This window comes from Peromyscus leucopus, chromosome 6 (assembly GCF_004664715.2).
Source record: "Peromyscus leucopus breed LL Stock chromosome 6, UCI_PerLeu_2.1, whole genome shotgun sequence".
Lineage (NCBI taxonomy): Eukaryota > Metazoa > Chordata > Mammalia > Rodentia > Cricetidae > Peromyscus > Peromyscus leucopus.
Window position 1 is genome coordinate 53,458,005 of NC_051068.1, and position 18,189 is coordinate 53,476,193.

Sequence of the window (18,189 nt, forward strand, 5' to 3'; positions counted from 1 at the left end):
AAAAAAAAGGCCACAACACAAAGACATAATATCAATCATTCTTTTGTAACAAAATGAACCATAAATATAACATCTACTTTTTGAAAACATACACCCTTATGCTATTAGGAGACAGTACCATTATGTAGAAACAACATTGTAGGCATGTGGGGACTCTGGAACATTCACGCTATGCTGAAAATTCACAATTAATTTGTTGAATTAAAGGTATTTTGATTATTTGTTGCAATTCGGTTTCTCTTTGCTTTGTTATGTTTTCATTCCCTGCACTAAGAAAGATCACAGAGTAAGGAGTGCTAGACCTCTGCTTGTCAAGCAAGCAGGCTCTTCATTGATAGTGGATCTCATGAAAAGTTTATCTTAGTCTGCCTTCTCTTGCTGTGATTAACACCATGACCAAAAGCACCTTGGGGAGGAGGGGGTTTATTTCAGCTTACAATGGTAGTCTGTCATGGAGGGAAGTCAGGGTCAAACCACAAGGCAGAAAGAAACCTGGAAGCTGATGTCAAAGCAGAGGCATTATCCTAGGGACCTGATTTGCTCCTCATGGCTTGCTCAGCATGCTTTCTTTACACCCATGACTACCTGCCCAGGGGTGGTATCACCCTCAGTTGGCTGGGTCCTCTCACATCAATCTTTCCTAAAGAAAATGCATCTCAGGCTTGCCTAGCTGATGGAGACATTTTCTCAGTTGCAGTTCCCTGTTGCCAGATGACCCACACTTTGTCAAGTTGGCCAAAAAACTAGCCAGCATAAGGCTCAAAGGTAAAACATAAATAAATGATAAATCATTGCTTTTATTTGATTATTTGCAAGTTTGGTATAGTACATACTCTAAAATAATTATAATTGGATAAAGATTTTGAAATAATGGCACACTACAGGAGTCTAACGTTAGCTGAACTCATCAGCCATCACACATTGAGCTTTATTATGACCACATGTGAGAAGACATAATACTAATATGCTTGCACAATCAATGACTAGTGTGGAGGCCCCATTCTGTATTTTCTGACTTTTCCCTGGGTAGATGAAACATCCTTCCCTCTCAGATCCTACTTGATTTAATTTCCCACTCACCCCTCCTCATCTCCCAGCCTATTTACACCGAGGTCTGCTTTAATAAACATAGTAGATAGGTGCAAAAATTATCGTACTCAGCGGAAACTTCATTAAGTTTTGTATTTTAAAGAATTGTAGATGTTAAAGTAGAAATTTCTGAAGTTTTTCTGATCCTATAGATTAACAAAATAACAAATAAGTAACAAAACTCAAGTCATACAAGTACAGAGAGTCATGAAGGTTTCAGTATAATTTGAAAGTCGCCACATTTCATTAGGACATAAAAACCCAGCTGGGACACTCCAGTGGAGGATGCACTGGAGTTTGTCATGCGTTGCTTTGCGTATGTATCTTCATGCAAGCTTGCCAAAATTGCTCTACTTCCTCTTGCTGTTCTCTTTTTTTGTCTCTCTGCTTTGCTCTTTTCCACTCTTTTTAGAGACAATGAGAAGAAAAATTAGCTTTCCCCTTTCTGTTTGGAAGTTTCCCAATTTCACTCTCTTTAGTCTTTGAATAGTTTTATGATTGCTGCCTTTGGATTCATAGCCTAAAAGTCTTACTACTGGAGTAAATTGAAAATTGATGCCGATTAAATAATTGGCATGAGTTTTCTTGGACTTTTACAAGAATAAATAAGATATCATATGTATTTCTGCAGTAAACTATCAAATCTCCAACAGGATAGCATAAAGGACATCAAAGTAATGTCTGGGTTATTTCCCTTCCCACAACTAGCCTAAGGGCAGGCTATTCAACTGGCTCTATTGTAATTGTAATTGACAATGCCCACCTGCTCCCATGTATTACCTTTCATTTCCTGCCACGGTGTCTGACATTGTTATTAAAAGTACAGTGGGAACAGAGGCAACAAATGCGTGTGTGTACACATAATGAGCAGTCCAAAATAACATTTGTCATTTATATATTAACATAAAGTTGGTAGCTGCCAGAGAAAAATAAAGCATAGCAGATTGCTCTGAATGGAAGAATTATTGTCTTTGTGTGTTAAAGATGTTTTCCCAGGAAACTCAGGTTTATCATCTAATTAATGTTTCTGAGAACACAGGAGTGGATTCAGTGTTAAGTTAGCTTAGATTCCTGGAAAACGATGACACACTTGTGCAATCTGATGGAAAACATCACATTAAATAGTATGGTTTTTTAAAAATGACACACATCTTTATGAAAAAGCTTTATGAAATTAAAAAATCTCAGGTTTAGTTTTATACACGCCGTTCTTTTTGTGCAATTAACATTATGTGTAGGTGAATGATTCAAGTGTGCTTGTTTACAAGTTGGAGCTCACTGTGAACTTGGCATAACAGGCCCCTTTTCTTGGTCAAAGTCCTTTTAAGAGCATCCCTGGGGCAAGGAAGATCAAAAACACCGAGAGAACTGTTAAAAACCATGACATTGCTTCCAGCTTATCCAGTCTTTCATTGAGCAAGTGATGTATTGGACAATAAACACTGCACACGTTTGTAGATTTGGCGATGGGAGTTGAAGCTGAGAGCTTTAAAACAAAACATAATTAAAATGATTTTTTAAAATCTTGGGATCTCCAACTCCATGAAGCTTATCATAAACTAAATAGGGAACAGTCACATGACTTAAAAAAAATCTGTTTCCGAGTGATGATGAGCATTATAAGCTTTCAAATATTCTTCCTGCGCTCAGATATTTTTAATTTTTTTTCCCCAGACAAGTTTCTGCAGCAGGGACTCCCTCCTCCAGCCCTGAGAACGGAGGAGCAGAACTCTAAATCAGGTGCCTTTCCGCAACCAAATGAGACAGAGCAAAGTTTAGGTCTGATGCATGGGGCATGGCTGGATGGTTTCCTGGTGCTCAGTTCTTTCCCTCACAGTCCCTGATTAGGCAGCCTCCTTTCCCTAGCACTAGCATGCTGTGCGGTCACAGAGTCCCGGGAGCCGAGGTCCCAGCGAAGGCGGAGGCACAGACGCCGCCACAGCTTCTAGTTTTTCGGCTGGGCTCGCCGAACGGAGAGTCAAGTGCAACCATGCCAATCCCACCGCTGATTTTAAGCCTGGATCTGGTCTTCTGGAGAGCGGCGGCTGAACCCATCAGAAGCCCAGTCAAGGGGCCGCCCCTCACCTCCTGGAGAGTTGATATGCAAAACAGTTACGTCAGATGTGGGGGCGGGGCACACCGGGGTTGACAAGCAGCCCGGCTCTTGCCGAGGGAGGAGGCGCGAGAATCAGCCTGGTTCAGTGACTGAGACAAACTGGACGTGAGCGGAGCTGGTGCTGTCCACAGTGTGTCGGTGCTGAACCCGGGGTGTGAGCGGATCGCCAGCTTGGGCACCTGGAGGCAACGCCCACTGGAACCCTCTGTGCCTGGTGGGACCCGCTTCACCAGCAGGACCCAATTTAACTTGACAAAGGAGTGCGACTCGGACGTGGGAGAGACTCCTCTGTTTGCAACCCGGGCGCCCACTCAGGCGTGACTTCAGAGATTTCTGTAGTTTTTGCTCAAAGTATTTCGATTTTTTTTCCCCCAAACTAAGACGATCTTTTCATCCATTATTTTCTTCTTCTTCTTTTTTTATTTTTAAAACTGTGACTCATATTTCCACACCGCTTAGGAATCTTCTTGGGGGACTTTTTTTATTATTTAAAATAAGGTAAGAATGGAATATTGTTGTAAATGATTGCAAGTGGGTGAGAAATACAGACAGCTATGCAAAAAATTAAAAATAAGTTATGTTGATTTCTATGATTTGAGACAGTACTTTGGTAATAATTATAAAAAATGAATAATTTGGTACAACATGAGATGTTCTAACAATACTGAAGACAGTGATTATTAAAGTATTAGGGAAGTTGAGAGCCGTTTGTTTTTGTGAAGTTAATGTTATGATACACCTCTCTTTGTCAATAAGAGCATTTTAGATGAACACTTCTAGGGTGGCTTGGGTTAGTAAACGTTCAATATCAAGCCCCCATATATGTGTGAGGATGCCATAGAATTCTCCAAGTTCTTTAATATGAATGTAATTCAAAAACATATTTGAATGACCTACTATCAGGTTAATAAATAATATTTCCCATGTCCCCCCCCAAAAAAAAAAATGGACTGCAAAGTGCTGAGCTTGTTGGCATGTTTTGGAGGGGAGACGGGAGGGATAGGAATATTTCTGCCATGCTGGCTTCATTTACATATGTTGTTGTGCTGTGGATGCAAATAAAACTAGTGAAACTCGGTCTGTAAGAATTTCACATCCAAGGTCGTGTGAATTTCCAAGTTGGGGACTGTTTGTTCTGTTATTGACTAATCTATGTCATCCCTCCCCACCCCCTCAGTTCAGAGGTGAATGTAAATGAGGTTTACTGATTTAATAATGTAGTATTAGCTTACATTATAAATTCTTGACTGCTATGGTGAGTGAATGGGGCAGGCAAGCTTAGGGTTGAGAAGACGTCTTGCTGTTTCATCGGTTTTTAACCTCTTGCATGCTTAACAGAGAGCATTTCTCTACTTAGGTTTTTCATTTGAAGCTATGTTCCTTTTGTCGTTTGGCAGTGTGATCTGAATGTGTTTTGAAAGGAGAACTCAGTGTGGATAAGCACTGAACAAGACTATTCATAGTGAGCAACTACTAAACGGTGAAAGTTACTTGGTGTTCCCATAGCTCTTGCTATTGTTCATGCATGTATTATATAGATGTGAGGCTTGTCTTAGAAATGGTATTGTGATCTTCCATTTATGTCATGCAGTGACATTAGGTGAAGGAGAAATAATGCCTGGTAAAAGGCAGAGCTTGCTTCTTTACGTTTCAGAGATAGAGTTCAGGTTGCAAGTAGGTTGTCTTGTGTTAATTGGAAGAGGTGAACTGTAATGCTTCATGCTTAACTGTCTGAACTCACTAAGGGTATGCTGTGCAGAACATCAGAGTGTAGTAAGTAAAGTTCATGTATTTGGATTTTACAATGTCTTAGACTTTTGCACTGTAGTTACTGAGATGAAGTTTCAGTGTAAATGATTACAACTCATTTATCTTCATAGAGATTTTCATTATATTTATATCAAAGCTTCTAAGGAAGATTTGCTATAAGAAATGTATATTGCTACAGATTCTCCCAAGCAAAAGTAAATCCTCTTAAGTTGTTTCCTGTTTCTCCCTTAATAAATGTTCTTTGTAGGTTTCATGTTAGTCATGTGATCTTGTGTTTAAATATTCATAATAAAAATGTGAACACATATACACAATAGATAATAAATAAGACACATGGAGTAGTCAGGAAGTTTTGATACATATTTCTCTGTTTTATATAATGGTTGTTCATTACTACTTATCGAATTTTTTTTTATAAATTAATTACAGTGAAATAGATATCCAGACTTTGGAATTTCAAGCAGAATGATGGTTATTTTACAATCTATTAATCTTGAGACATTCATGCAAACCTTAATTATACAAATTGTTTAAAAGGCAATCACATATGAACCTTACATTCATTTCATTTTTTTTTGAGATACCATTGGTTTCCATCTCCAGAAAGTTTTCTGTTCTTATTCAGATGTAAATTGTCACCAATATCTGGTATTCTTACAAATGAAGTTATTGATATCACAATGAGATATTTGAATACAAGTTAAATATGTTAATAGTAATTGCATCATTCTAGGTCACTGATAATTTAATTCAGTGGGACAAATTAATACACCCCTGATTTTATACACATTTAGTTTTTATATCTTTGTTATGAGGTAAGATAATTGGGTTCCCATAGTGAGTCCAAAGTTTGCATTTAGAAAATTCTATTTCAATGGAGAATAAGACACACACTGTAAAATAATAAAACTGCCAGTCTTAAAGAAACTGAGAAGACAGTTAAATGTGGTAATTCATTGATTGCTCTTCCAGAAAAACAATCATACAATGAATTTTAATTTATACATGAAAATAAAAAAGCAATATTTGAAAGCAAAACACTAGATATATTATTAAAATAATACTTTATGTCATTACAGAAACTATGCAAATGCACCACTGCTTGCTTTGGCATGTGTATAAATTATTGCAATAATTTAATTATACATCATATCACTTGTGTAAGTTGTTTTCAACATTTTAAAGCACACTGAGGTAAAATCAAATAAAAAGGAGATTGCTACATGGATTTATTTTAATTTTTTTCATACAGATACAACAAACTTGTATGTATATCTTTTGAGATTGATTGTAAGGATTATGTTCATAAGGATTATCAATGAGACCACAAAGTCTTAGCTCATATGTACTGTTAGTCTTTCATATTTGGTCAAATGACTGTACTTATGGCAGCATACATGATAATATCCAGCTAAAAATTTGATGAGAACTAGTAGGCCAGGAAAAGCACTTTTTATAGTTATAACCCTTTCAACAGCCAGGTGGCCAATTATTCCTTCCAAACAATCTTAATCATCCTCTGATTCAGGACCACGAATGTCCTTTGGGTATAGTTTCCTTAAGGTGAGCTAGATGGTCCCTTGTGGAAAGATGCCAGTTTTCCAAATTAACCAGTAATAAACAACCAAGTAATTGATCCCTTTGTGCTTTAAATCATCATGTATTCACCAATTACTGTTGTTATAAGGGTTGGAATAGTGTTTTGATGATCTCAGGGTTCTTGTGTGTCTTAACAGGAGTCTTCTGAAAGAGAAAGATTTAAACAATGTCATTGGGGGTTAGTTTAATGAGAGTCATTCTGTGTGTGTGTGTGTGTGTGTGTGTGTGTGTGTGTGTGTTTACATCTTTGATGGACTACAATAACCATGCCAAGAAGACAGTCTGAAAGATGTGGGTTCAAGACACACTGGTTAATACAGAAGTAATGAAAATAATGGGCCTTAATACACAATGTATGCTTTTGGTTGGCAAATTTTTCTTCTAATATCTATCATTTTATTTAGACTGGTTTAGTTGAGGACACATGGGCTTTGGGAGGGAGATTGTTCACTTATTTGGTCTTTGATAAAAATGTTCTTCAAAGGCTCTTGGAGTAGATAGCCAACTGAAAATTAAACATTGTAGAAATAAGAAAACAGAAAGGATGTATGCACAGTGAGGAAGTTGTACAGACATCTGAGAAAATACACTTGATAAAGAATTTGAAAATTACTCCATGTAAAAGGAATAGTTATAAAAGAAAATGAATTTCTTTATCTTCTGATAATAAATCATGTATTTCTAAAGGAAAAGTAGCTTTTGGTTTTAAACTACATAAATCTATAAGTAAAGATGTTGCTTAGTGAGTTCATTTGCATGTCAATACTGAAAATATTATTATAACTCATAACTGGATCACAGTACTGGCAGCAATTCTAAAACATAACGCAAAAGACTTAGAAGTACTTTGTCACTGAGTTTTATTTCAATGTACTCATTATGATTGACAGTTAAGGCAAACATACTTTACAGATGTCAGTTCCTAGCTAAGTAACGCAAAGGTAGCAATTAAAACATATGCACAAACCACATTCTTCATGAGTGCTAAGATGAAAACATTTTACCTTTGCTTTCAGAGCTAGATCATTTCCAGCACATTCAATATTGTTTTAAAAACCACAAAGACATTTTTTTTAGTCTGTAAAAATCCTATAATTTCTTTATGTACATGAAAGGCCCATGCCTCATGCTCTCTGTGATCATGTACTCTTAATTTTCTGAAATTCGTAGTCTTAGCCACAAGCCAGCATCAGTTAGGGCCTGAGCTATCTCACTGGGGAATAAGGAGGTCAGCCCTCCAGGTTTCTAAGGCAAAGCCTCAGAGATGCTAACAGTAGTTTCATTTGCTGCTCCACCATGCCCTACCTGTTGATATTTAAATCTGTGGTTTTGCAGGCAGGATTTGCTTATTCATGTCTGAAAACACACACACACACACACACACACACACACACACACACGAAACCATCAAAATTTTTAATATATATATATATATATATATATATATATATATATATACTGTTCTTTAACTTAGGTCATTTTTACTCATCATTTAACACTTACATAATCTTGTGAAGGTTGGTACTATTGCCACTTTACATATAAACCCAAAAACTCATATCAGACATTTCCAAGATCTTTTTATAAGAACTTAGGGAATTACTTCCTGTAAAAGAAATATCTATATAGAAGAGAGGTTTCTTCCATATCATCTGGTAATGAGCCATAAACTTCATGTGTATGAATATCCATATACGTGAAATGTATTTGCTCCTTGTATTCGATTATTTTAGGGTACAGACATGGTAAATTTTGGGAAGATGAGTAGCTTTACCCTGGCCTAGGATCTTCAGAACAAAGCAAGCTCTCCAGACCACTGTACATGTCTAGCTGTCAGCTGTGGTCACTTGTTCAGCTGGCATGTTTGTTCCTGTTTTACACTTTTTGCTACAGTGAATGACCCTCATTATTTCCTTAAGGTATTTCCTTAATTGTTAAAATATATTGAAATTATTATAAACATTGCTAATGAGTATGCATACTTTTCAGTGCATGATCTCAATTTCACCCGTAGTTAATGTTATCAAGAATGCTGCATTGTCTGATCTCATAGACTACTTAAGTTTTAGAATTGACAAGTGTTTTCCATTTTATCTCCAGCAGCAGAAGAAACTGCAGAACAGAGCAATTAGTTTCTTAAGAATCCATTATTTTTTTCCTAACTAGGTAACAAAATTCAAGTACAAATGCAACAGGAAGTTCAGCCCACTTAAGCAATCTGTGTTTGCAGGCTGCTACTCATATTCAAACCTTCAGGTCAGTAAGTTGCCAAAATTTTTAATAGTTTGCAAGATCAAATAAAATAATCAAAATAAACTTCCCAGCCTCGAAGTACAATTCCAAAAAGAGAGGTGTAGGTGGGTGCTACACTGCTTAGCATCACACTTTGTTGTTTTGAGCTCCTTAGGAGGGAAAGGTGCATACTGACCACTAGCTGAGGCTCTTTGTTTTCAGAAGGTCAGAAGACTCAGGTGAAGAACACACCCTGTTGGTGTAACCCTAGCCCAGCCCAGCTCCCAGGGCAGCCACAGACTTGCATCACATTCCCAAGTGCATCCCCATTATACAAGTTTATGCTTGTCTTATCAAATGAATCTCAAAGGAAATTTTAAGGAAAGTTTGTAAGGTTGTTTTTGTGGAGATGTGAAGAAAGTTCAAAGTGGAAAGATAGTAGAGCCCTCCCCTCCTTTTTTGGTCTAATACACAGTGTTTCTATTTTAAACGTGAACCTACTAGAAAATATCTGTGATTTTGGGAGGTTTATTCTGTTGCATCTGCCATTCCTTCAAATCAACCTTAGGCCACCTCTGTGAAGTCATATAGGAAGCTCTTTCAATTCAGAGTAAAATCATTGTCTTTTCAGGGATACTTTGCAAACCCATAGCTCTTACCTAGATTTAAATTCCATTAATATGCTTCCAGAGATTTTTTTTCTGGACATTTTACTTCTTATTTCACAGCAATAGCACAAATGCCATAAATTCAATATATCACCACCCCTAACATGCCCTCTCTCCCTAATTCCATATCCTATCAGTTAATTGAACATTCTTTTCCATACACTGTTTCAAAACGTAGATATCTTAAAATACCACCCCACCTCTAATGTAGCTGTACTTAGTTTCCATTCTGTATGCTTTCCTTTTGTTACTTTTGTTCTGGCCCAGACTGCCCAGTCATGCAGTAATACTTTCACATTCTATAACGATCTCATTTCCTGCTATAACAATCATGAATTAACAGCTAAATTATTTGATGACACATATTATAGCATACATGTTGTCATTGATCAACATAGCTTCATTCCATGTACTTAAAACCCCTAGGTAGCTGGGTGGTGGCGCACACCTTTAATCCCAACACTCAGGAGGCAGAGCCAGGCGGATCTCTATGAGTTCAAGGCTGTCCTGGTCTACAAAGCGAGTTCCAGGAAAGGCGCAAAGCTACACAGAGAAACCCTGTCTCAAAAAACCAAAACAAACAAACAAACAATCAATTAAACAAACAAACAAACAAACAAAAAACAAAAAAACAGGTGTAGGTAGAGATCAAACTTTAAATAATTTCAGTCTATGGACTTGAGACTGTGTCTATTTTAATCCTGTTGTATGATTGAATGACAGTGATCAACCTCTGCTAACATATTTTCTAGACTTCTTCAAGGTTTTCTATGATTAGAGTTGGATTTCTAATCCTGGGTTGCTCTGGAGTCATCCATATATCTCTAGTTTTATGATGTCAAGTAGAAATTCTCTGCTGGTTTTTTAATGCCTGTTCTTGCTAATTGGTTCTAAATCTTGCAAATGGTCAATCTGACTTTCAGTTGTTTTGTGTATTCACTTAAGCTGTGTAAACCAAAGAAAACAAAATATAAAATGAGTTCTTTCTTCCAAATAAGCAAATGCTGTCTGCACTGTTGTAGTTTTAAGAATTCCAGCTTCTTCACCAACTTCTTTATACTGTCATCTTCTTATGGCTCTAAGAACATTATGTTTATATGTACTTCTCCTAGTCTTCCTGGTTCTATTGCAATGAATGTATTATTGACATCACAAAATAGTCACTTTTGAGAAAGCATGTTTTTTACTGTTTGATAAAAAATACAAACATTTAATTTAATCTTTCCTTGTCGTTTTTTCTTTCTTTCTTTTTTTTATGAACACCAAGTTAGGGGAAAGGTTAGTTGGGTCCTGAGCTTAAAATTTTGCATTTATTCAGCCAAGGTTTGGTTCTCATTTGAGGCCAAGTCTTCATCAATATTACCTGATTATCCTCATAATTTATTTATTTGCAGTTCAAAACTCACAGAAGCCTGTTCTGGAAGGCTGTTAGAATATTGAAAGGACTCATCTCATTAGTTTAGATCTACTTCATTAGGTCAGGTTCAGCTCGTATAGTGATCCGTCTGTTAAAGTGAACTAACTTGAGATTTTGCAACTTTATGATCCCTTTCTCTTTACCATATAATTACCAAGATGATATCAGTTCATCTTTGTTTTATTGTGTTATTTTAAATTAAGTCATGGATCCCAACTAGTCAAAGAGTAAGCTGTCTGCATATTAGAGTGTGGCCCTAAAGATTCAAACTGGGATTCAGCCTAATGTGTCTGATTAGACTTCTTCCTTAATTGTGGAATCCCCTTCACTGATATGATACCCAAGTTTCTCTTTTTCAATCTACTGTTTGTGGGGCAAGTTGTGCAGTGGAGAGTCCAAAATTGATTTTGTAATTCAAATATGCTTTATACTATTATTCCAAATTATTTTTTTCATGGGAAAGAGCCTAGGGTTTTTTTAAATGTACAAAACCCTTGCATATTAAAATTGTATATTTATGGGTCTGAGAGAGTGGTGGTACATACCTACAACACCAGCAGTGTGGAGACAGCTAGTTCCATGGGGTTTTTGGTTCACCCCTCGAGCTGAATCTGTGAGGGCATGCTCACTGAAAGACCTTGGATCACAAAAACAATGTGGAAAGATACTGAGGAAGGTACCTGGTACCATTGATCTCTGGCTTCCACATACATCTTTATACATACACCCCCGTGTTTTTATTACACGACCAGAGACCCATAAATACATCCATTCATCCATCACGCACACAAAGTGGTTTCATATTTATATCTTTTATTGCTCAATGGAGTTTATTCTATTTCGCTTTGGTTTCATTGTTATATTTTGCTCATACAAAACTGTAATAAACTTGTTAAGTGTTTTATGTGTGTAAGACTATAGAAAGATTGTGGTGATGGATAGTCTGTTTAGGTTTTTAAGTTTTTAGCATCTATCATTTTCTTATTCTTGTCTTCAGTTGCTAACTGAAAATTTTCCAAAGCAGGTTTCATTATTATGTTATTCTTTACCATGTAAATCAGAAATACATATTTAGTATCAAATTAACAGATAATATAAACATGAAAGGAAAAGGAAAAATGGCACTTTATATTTGTTAGTAACAGTAAAATAAATTTATTTTATATTTACTCTGAAAGAAAAAAATACATTTAAAAAATTTATCACACATATGATAATATTTTCTTTATTATTAAGTTATAGGTTGGCAAATGATTTGGCTATTGTTTTTAAAAACATTAGTCATGTCAAAATTACATTGCACTTACATATTTTTAAATTTACTTAATAATACAAGGAATTTTTACCTTGATATAAGTTAACAAAGATTAGCTAGTACATAATTCATTTTTACATTTTTTAAATAAATGCTAATTTTCTGAAGACATTTCAGATCATATTCATTATAGTGTAGATAAATAAAGTGAACATATTACACACCAACTCCTTAGCAGTCACTCTCCTAGGTGCGCGGATTGAGCAACAGTGACAGAGACTTGGTCTGATATCTCTTTTGAAAGACTGACTATAAGCAAATCAATAAATGGAAAAGATACTTCCTCCATGTGTGTATTTGCTATGATTAAAATGAGACAAGGCAAGGATTACTAAAGGTAAAGGGTGCAACCTAGAGGAGAGGTTATCCTAAGCACAACTTAGTAGCATTTCCAGGTATCCATTAAATAACTCCCGTCCAAAGGCAACAATACTATTATTGATTGATTGATTGATTGATTGATTGACTTTTGATTTGGAGAAGGAACCCAGGTCCTGTTAGTGCTTCTCACTGATTTACACCCCTAGCACTTCTGCTCCACAAAATATAGTTTTCTAAAATATATTAATTCATTTAATTAAGTTTGACTGTGATAGAAATGGCATTAATACACTTCAGTGATGTGAGATTTTAATTATTAGGAAATAAAACTTATATTTAAACAAATAGTAAATTAATTATAGCTGGAAGAATGTTATATACTGGACACCTCCTTGTAGAAAAGAACATACAATTAAAATGTCTTAATTTATGTGGTACTGTAAACTCTTGTAGAATGAACATCATTTTGTAAAGTAGTACACACTATTAAGTGTTATCTTATTGGAAAATTTTTTGAAGGCTCATGGCAAATTATTCTTTTTGTTTGATGACCTGAACCAGCAGCTTGTTCTTCAATGACAGGGTTCTGTTGGGATGGTCAGGGGCATGAGAAAGATAGAGAAGATTAGTTGGGGTCAGGAGGTTTTGCATACAACTCTTCTTATGCTAAGGAAGTTTATTAAGAAGTACGGCACTTCATCTATACTGTAGCAGGGTGAGAAATAGTCTAAGTTCAGTAATGAGAATGTGTGAGATAATGTTGACTGTCCCTTGGGTATATTGAAAAAGTCAATCTATCTGTCTGTCTGTCTATCTGTCATCTATCAATCATCTATCTAGTTAAGCACACCTCTGGTCTTGTCAAAGGTTCCACTTGTATGAAATATTTAACTAATGTGGTAGGGGCACTGTCTCATAGGCTATCGGTTCAAATTCAGGAAGAAGGAAAAGAATCATGCCAGTCCAATGTGGACCCTGTTTTCCGTCTACTGGTGACTATGGTGTGAGCTGTTGTGTTCTTGAACCCATTTCCTTCACTGTGGACTGAAACCTCAGAAACTGCTAGCCAACATTGAAATTTCATTCCTTATATCATATATCGATTGTGGTGACTTCAAACTCTCCCTAACCCAAAACACTGATACCAGAGAAGGGATGTTGTCGCTGTGACTAAACCTGGCAGTATGGATCTAACACCTTAGAGGTTATTTGTGAGGGAAATTTTGAAGAGTTTGAAGGTGGCAGTCTGCAGAAGTTTGAGAATGCTAGTGATGCTACACTACTTAAGGTTCTGAGTGAGAGCTCAGAAGACTAGCATGCCAAAAGAAATAAGGACAATAAAGACTGTTTATGGGAGGCAGTAGGAACAGGACTTATTGAGAGTGGAGTAAATATTATACATATTTTCATATTACATCCTGGAAAAGAATTCATCTACATTTTATTCATGCCCCTGGACTTTGTGTCTGGCTGAATTTAAGGTAACAGACTAGTTAATATGGCAGAGGAAATGTCATGGTATTCAGGCTTTAGCTTAGGTTTTTCTGGATGCTTTTAGATAGCTCCACAGTGGAAATCAGGAGCAGATGCCAGAGAAGACAGATTTTATGCACTTGTGATTTGGGTTGGAAAAGTCTGTGTAAAGTTGGGGTAGAGGAAGGAAGAGCAGCATTTCTAAAGAAAAGAAAAGAAACCAAGTATTTTGCACTGGGACAGTAGGTACGTCGCCTTGAGCATATCTTAGAAGATATCCAGAAGCATATCTAGACTTCCGTATGTAATCAAGGATGTGAAAGAAGTCATCTGAATCTTTCTTGAAGGTGTTTCCTGGATTCACTGCATGTAAATCCACTTGGGAGATTGTTTCCCCAGGATTCATCTGCAGTTCTCAGGTACCCAGGCACTCAGAATGGAAAGTTACATTTTGAAGGTGGAGATAGCTCATGAAAAGCCACAGGGGTGAAGCTGCCCAGACCTTTTGCAGTTTACATCATGATGCTATGTGTCCTGAATGTTGGACATGGATATACTTAATTTAGTATTTCTCTGCCTGGATGTTTTGTTCTATCCACTCTTCTTAAGTCTCCCAGGGTACAAGGGATATTTACTCTGTACTGTTGTAACATAAATATGCACAGAGTTTTCCTGGTCTCAGAAGAGCCTTTGGACTTCTATGTTGGAGCAATACTGAAATAATCAAGACTCTAAGAACTTATGGGGTCTTAGTGCACTCATTTTGCAATATGAAGTGACCATCACTAGCCTTTGTTGGGAGTGGTGGAAAAGAACAAAATTTTAAAATTTAAATTTTATTTGAATTTTAAATGGAATGCTACCCACAGGCTCAGGTATTGACAGCTTGTTTCCTCTTTGATGGCTTATTTTGAAGGAATTGCAATTGTTCCAAGGTGGAGCTTAGCTAGAGCCCATCAGTCATTGGGGCTGTCCATGGGGTAGTATCATTTTCTGACTCTTTCTCTCTCTCAATTGTGTATTCTTTCTGTCCATCCTCTCTTGCCTATTGAAGTGAGCAGCCTCATCCATCTGCTGCCCACCGCCGTGATATTGTGATCATGTTCTAACCCACTGTGGACCTGTAATAAACAGAACAAAGTTCTTTGGGCTGAAACCAAAACACTGAGTCTAAATAAGTTCTTCTCCTTTCTGACATTTTCCAGGTGATCTGTCCCATTCACAGTGACATTCTGCAGCTTTAAGTGAATGAATATCTAAAGATAAAATTTTGTTCTTCCTGAATTATGTAATGAACTGGTTCAGAATTTTACACTTTAATAGAAAGCTTATACATTCTAAAACCTATGTTACTTCTAACCCAGCATTCTTTTCAGATGATCTAGTATTCCAGATAGTCTGCCATTATGAGGGAGACAGAGATGCCTAGAATGTTTGGGGTATGTGCACATGCTTGAGAACCAGTGTTTATCTTAAAGTTACTATGCTACCCTGTTCCTGGAAAATATTATACCATGTGAACATGTAAAGACAAAACAAAAGGAAATAATGTTAAACTAAAAAAAAAAAAAACCAAAAAAATAAAACCCCTTAACTTTACAAAATAAATGTCATGATTAAATGCATGTTTATTTTCTCTTCCTTGGCAGGATACCAAAAGTTAGCACCTCTGCAAAAAATTAAAGCTTGAAAGAACTCCCCCTAAACTGTGCCAAAGTTTTGCTTGAATTATTTCCTTTGGTGAGAGTTCTCATAATGCTATAATTCCTTGAGCTTAACATCTTTAATAAAAAATAGAAAACACATTCTAGGAACTTTTTTTTCTTTGCTTTAAGTATATGCCTTTACATTTCACAAAAACAGTTGGAAATAAACACTTTCTGAAACCATTCATTTTCTTTTGACAAGTGTGCTGCTTCTTTGTTTCCTGAGGCTGGAAGAAGGTGAAAGGCTCATTGTCTGGACATGAATAGCACAACGTAGCTGATGAAATCTGGGGCTAACCGTGTGCCAGCTGTGACAACAGCTCTCTGGGATGGCACTCTGCTGGCCAGCCCGTTAATTATATATGTTTTGCGGAACATCTCGTTTAACCACCACCTCTAAATCAGTGGAGAGAGTTCAGGAAGGCAATCAGGGGATTTTGTTATGAGCTTTAGGGTACCACTGTGGTTTTCTTCAAAAATTGTCTTCAGATGTAGGAGAAAAGATGTTTTCAAATGCAAAATAACCCTTATGAGTTTAGGAAATCCACCGTCACGTACACATCTGCCGGATCTGTAGCGTTTCTCTTGGAATGTCTGTCTCCTCTTTGTTGTCACCTGTACATGGGCTTTGGGCACTTAAACTATGACAAACCCCGTGTGGAATACCAGCCATTTAGTGTCTCAGTGTATAGCTCTTTGCACTGGGTCATTGTTTTAAAAAACATCTAAGAGAACTTGAAGCAACATCAACAGGTTAAATTAAATTCTGTGCTTGCCAGGAGAATAGTGTAGGCTCAGTTCTCAAATTTTGTTCCTTAGCTCAAATAGACAGGAGATAAATACTAATTATTGTTTTACCACACAACTTTCCAAACTTAAAAAAAAAAATCTCACAAAGCTAAACACATGCATCATCTGAAACTGCTGAACATGTCTGATACATTTATCCCCATGAACTTCAGGGTAGCGAATATCTCAGGTTACACTTTATTGAGGCTTTGCTGCATGTGTTTTAAAAGTCTTTCTCAAATAGAAAACATTTTCAGTTTAAGGACTTTCCATTTCAAAATTTATTTCTATCAGAAATTATTAAATATATTCTCAGAATTCAGTTGAAAAATCTACAATGCTGTATAATTACCTACTGCACAGCATAATTCATTGAAGAAGAAACAGAATATATACCTATGTAATAATTGGCCTCAAGCTGGCCGATGGTGGCACATGCCTTTAATCCCAGCACTCAGGAAGCAGAGCCAGGCTGACTTCTGTGAGTTCAAGGCCAGCTGGGTCTACAGTGTGAGAGCCAGGACATGCACCAAAACTAGGCAGAGAAACCCTGTCTCAAAAAAAACAAAAAATAAAAAAAAAATAAAATAAATTGGCCCCAAGTTCACAGTGAAGTCAGGCTATCCTGCACTTTATAACCCTCCTTCCTCAGCCTCCTCATTGTTGAGGCTAGAAAAGTATATCACAATACCTCCTCTTATTTCTAATAATTTATTTACATAATTTCATTGTAAAAGTATCATTAACTCCTTACTTTGCATTTTATTAGATTTTATTCTGGTGTAATACTTTTTAAATTAATTGACTTTTTCTATATGACATCAACATGTGTTTTACTTAGTCACTGGGTAAATATCCCATGGTCACTTTTGAGTACGGAGAAAAGTTTCTGCTCTATTTCTGTGACAACCTCACATACACAGGCTTGGGGTTATGATATCATAGTTTCTTGTTGCATTTTTATTGGTAGGGAAAAAGGAACTTCTGGATTTTTAGCTACCTCTGCTTATTAGTGAATATGACATATGTTATTTTTCTTTATTTTTGGGTTTTTGAAACAGGGTTTCTCTGTGTAGTTTTGGAGCCTTTCTTGGAACTCACTCTGTAGCCCACGCTGGCCTCAAACTCATAGATCTACCTGTCTCCTCCTCCCCAGTGCTGGGATTAAAGGCACATGCCACCACTGCCTGGCTTTGTTATTTTTCTTAGAAGTTGAAACAGTTCTTGTTTCTTGACCGCTTCTTGGTCAGTTCAAGAGAAATAGAGCTGGATTGTGTCGAAGCTGTGAAATCATTACAGTGTGTGTCAGTTAGTCACTCTGAGGTTTATGAGAGACATAAGCTAGCTCACCAAGATCTGTAAGGTGGGGACCAGGATACCTGGAAAGTTAGGGTTCATAACTGTCAGATAGGAAGCATACAGGGTTACTGACAGCTCTACAGCTTCACTGCCTTTTGTGTGTGTGTACCCACAACTCTTACATTTCAGCTTTAAATTTCCATTTAAGAAGAATATTCTCTTTTAGTATATACTACTTTCAAGAAAAATGTCTTGCTCACTCTGTGTTTATAGTTTATAGAGCACTTGGGTTTCTCAAGGGCACAGATATTTCTTCAAAGTAACATATATAAAATATGAGTCTAAATAAAATATATTATCCTGATGTAATTCTATCAAATATTGTTTGATTACAG

The 18,189-nt window shown here is 36.5% G+C and overlaps 1 protein-coding gene across 4 annotated transcripts in view; it reads left to right on the forward strand.

Annotated features, from left to right (window-relative positions):
* Positions 1–2,871: 2,871 nt before the first annotated feature.
* Fstl5 (follistatin like 5) overlaps positions 2,872–18,189 on the forward strand; it is a 567,974-nt gene continuing 552,656 nt past the window's right edge. The window contains exon 1 of one of the 4 annotated variants that reach the window (XM_037206672.1): positions 2,872–3,703. The gene's annotated coding sequence lies outside the window, so the exon portion shown is untranslated. The remainder of the gene's footprint in view (positions 3,704–18,189) is intronic. The other 3 variants (XM_037206671.1, XM_028867183.2, XM_028867182.2) reach the window with 3 other exon arrangements.